General features: G+C 31.9%; 1 non-coding gene across 1 annotated transcript; it reads right to left on the bottom strand.

Moving 5' to 3' along the window:
• Positions 1-3,578: 3,578 nt before the first annotated feature.
• LOC116574640 lies at positions 3,579-3,684 on the bottom strand. The gene has a single exon (XR_004279413.1). It is a non-coding gene; the product is annotated as a U6 spliceosomal RNA (small nuclear RNA).
• Between the last annotated feature and the right edge of the window lie 348 nt (positions 3,685-4,032).

Raw genomic sequence — 4,032 nt, 5'->3', positions numbered from 1 at the left:
GCATACAACAACCTTGCAGAATCACCAGAGGATTACATTGAGTGAAAAAAAAATTGCAAAAAATGTTACATATTGTATAATCCCACTTACATGATGCTTGTGAAATAACAGATTATAAAAATACAGGACAAACCAGTAGTTGTCAGGAATGAAGCAGGAGAGTATGGGAAGGGAAGTAGATGTGGTTATGAAAGGACAAAATCATGTGGTGATACAGTATCTTCACTGCGTCAAAGTCAATATCCTGATTACAATATTGGAACAGACTTTATTAAAATGTTGCTATTATGGGAATCTGTATAAAGGTTATATAGTACCTCTTTGTATTATTTCTTTCAACTACCTTATGATTCTATTTTTTTTTTAATTGCAAGGAAGGGAGGAAGGAAAAGAGACAGAGAGCAAAAAAATGATTACATACCTGAAAAACATTGACTTGGAGCATTTGGCTTTTAGTATTTTAAAATGTGTTATTATTATATTTCACATTTTATTTTTCATATTAAGTCATTGAACTGCAGTGTGTATATTACATTTGTGAAACCTAATGATTTAGACTAGCCACACTTCAAGGACTTAATAGACATATGTAGCCAGAGGATACTTATTGGAATGTGTGGAAATAGATGCTTTATGAATATTATTGGGAAAAAATGTGGAAGTTTGGAGAGCGAATGAAAGGAAAAGATGAAAGGAAGAGAGAAAATATTTGTGTACTGGAAGAGATGGTAGTTATAACAACTTAATACTAGTCATCTGATAATATTAATCTATAGAAAGTGTATGGGATACCTAAGAAAGCAATATATTCAAAATATACAAGGAATTCACCCAATTCAATGGTAAAAAAATTTTATTTCAAAATGGGCAGAGGAATGGAATAGACATTTTAAAAGAAAAATGTCCAAACAGCTAACAGATTCATGAAAAAGTATTAAACCTTACTAATCATCAGGGAAGTGCAAATCAAAACCATGATGAGATACTATCTCATACCAGTTAGGATGACTATTATCAAAAAGACAAGCAATGATTGTTGGCAAGGGTGTGGCCAAAAGGAAAGCCTTGTGCACTGTTGATGAGAATGCGAATTGGTACCGCCAGTATGAAAAATAGTATGGAAGTCCCTCAAAAAAATTTAAAATAGTACCACCATGATCCAGCAATTTCAATTCTGGGTATATATCTAAATTAAGTGAAATCAGGATCTTGAAGAGATATCCATACTCCCACGTTCATTGCAGTATTAAATCACAATGGCTAAGACAGGGAAACAACCTGTCTATGGATAAATGGACAAAGAAAATATGGTATCTATCTACAATGGGATATTACTTAGTCAGAAGGAAGAATGAAAAAATGAAAAGAATGAAAGGAATGAAAGAATGAAATCCTGTTTATCCATTTTGTAGCAAAATGGATAAACCTTAAGGGCATTATACTAAATTAAATAAGCCAGACAAACACTGTATGCTCTCACTTGTATGTATAATTAAAAAAAAAAAAAAAAAACCAAATTCATGGAAACAGAGAGTAGAACGGTGGGTTCCAGAAGGTGGAGAGTGAAGGGAATGGGAAAATTGTTGATCAAAGAGTACAACCTTCCAGTTACAAGATGAATAAGGTCTGGGGATCTGACGCATAGCATGGTGTTTATAATTAATTAAATTAGATACTTGAAAGTTGCTTAAAGAGTAGATCTTAAATGTTCTTATTACAAAAAAGAAAGGATAAATGTGACATGACAGATGTGTTAACCAGTTCTATGGTGATCATCATCCCACATTACGTAAGTATATCATGTCAACACATTGGACACCTTAAATTTACACAATATTATATGACAATTATATCTCAATAAAGCTGAGAGGAAAAGAGGCAGTATTAGCTTTCAGGGACATACAATGTGGGCATTAAGTCAATTGACTATGTGAATTTTAATAGTCAGTTAATAAAGCGACATTTTATCATTTGAGAATTAGATACAATATTTACAAAGAACAAAGTATATATTTACAAAGAACCTAATACAATGTCTGCAATGTAATGATCTCTAAATAAATGTTGGCTATTATTAGAAATTTTCTTAACTTTGATCAGTAGGCATTTGTTCCTACTATATAAGGAAAGACATAAATTGTCCAGAAACACTAATCAAAAATTACATTTTCATATTTTGTGTTACAGAACTTTTTGGAAGTTGAGAGTGGTTATCATGTTTGACAAAAAATATTAAATAGAAGCAGTTAAAAATATGTTGGATTGCTTTTTTTTTTTTACCAAGTAAAGACAGAAAAATCCCAGAAAGCAAAAATAAATAAATAGATAGATAGATAGATAGATAGATAGATAAATAAAGGAATTGAATTTTTTAAAAAATCCCAGAGTTTATTTGGGCAATACCATATATCTTCCCACACACCAAAGGAAAGAAATGAGTCTCCAAAACTTTAGGAAAGAGTCAGAAGAGAGGGTATTTATCCATAATGTTCCAAGTTACCCTTTCAAGTGAAGAACACGGAAAGTCATTTGTAGATATTGAATAATTTTAAAAGCATCACCATCCTCACACATTTTCTAAATAATTTGTGCAAGGTTGATCTTCAAATCATATTTGATTATGTTCCATTAAAAATAAAATTAAAATAAATTAATTAAATAGAAACAAAATAAAATTGATCACATGTCCTATAAGAATGTATTTACTTAAAATTACATATGCATATATCTTGCATAGATGAATATATATTCTGTGCATATAGATTACGCATGTTATAGATGCCTATGTATAATTGTTATAGATTTTTCATATTTTAAATCAGCATAAATACAGTAAACAATCTAGATTAACAAATCTGATTATTGAAGGATATTTCCAATCTCACTATCCCTGATCTCAGGTTCTTGTTTTCCATAACCAAAACAAAACAATTGCATCTTCTATCTTAAGTAAATTCGGAAACATGGTATTGGTGGATATGTTTCATTTTAGTTTGTTACATTCTTCCCAGTTCTGCCCCTTCCTATCTTCATTTTATCACTTTGTTTGAAGGTATGTTTATGCCTGGTACCACCTTATTTCAGTCTAGACCTGATAATGCATGTTAGCTTTCTTATTGTTTATCCTACCAAGACTTCTCACCTCCCCAGTTTGCAAACATGTAATCAGATCCCACTACCCTTTCGAAGAGTATTTTATTTTTCTGTGTGTCTTTAATCAAAACTCAAGAAAACATTTACCACATTTTTCCCCCAAATACTAATTTTTTGAAGTTTTTAATTTTAATTTCAATATAATTAACACACCATGTTCCATTAGGTTCAGGTGCACAATATAGAGATTCGATGATTCTGTATATTACTTAGTGCTCATCGTAAGTGTCCTCTTTAACCCCCATCACCTCCGCTCTACTAACCATCAGTTTGTACTCTGTAGTTAAGAGTCTGTTTTTTGGTTTGTCTTTCTCTCTCTTTTTCTCCCCCTTGCTCATTTTTTGTGTTTCTTAAATTCCAGATGAGTGAAATCATATGGTATTTGCCTTTCTCTGACTGACCTATGCCACTTAACATGATACTACAAAAATATGGAATATTCATGAATTTGCACGCCATCCTGTGCAGGGGCCATGATTGTTCATCTCTATATCATTCCAGTTTTAGTATATGTACTGCTGGAGTGAGCAGTGTAATTGGGTTTTTTTTTTTTTTTTAATAAACAAAACTACCGTATGAACTTCATGTGTAGTCAGTAAACAGCAATGAAAGGTCATTGTATCTAATTCATGTCTTTATACACCGAGATTCATTCTTGGACTATAAAGCTTTCCTCTGGCTAACACATATCCAGAATCACTCATGTTCTGCAATGATCTCCCTATGGCTATTTATTGTTTTGCTATCAGTTTACAATGAAGTGACTTCTCAGCACTTCCTTCTATTAGAAATCTGAATCTTCTCCTTCTTTGAAAAGTGCTTTCCTCCTACATGATGTAGCAGCTGTTCAGAGAGCTTCTTAGACCATGCTTGCATTTC

This window comes from Mustela erminea, chromosome 15 (assembly GCF_009829155.1).
Source record: "Mustela erminea isolate mMusErm1 chromosome 15, mMusErm1.Pri, whole genome shotgun sequence".
Classification (NCBI taxonomy): domain Eukaryota; kingdom Metazoa; phylum Chordata; class Mammalia; order Carnivora; family Mustelidae; genus Mustela; species Mustela erminea.
Note: the sequence above shows the minus strand (reverse complement) of the source record. Positions and strands in the feature narration are given on the sequence as shown.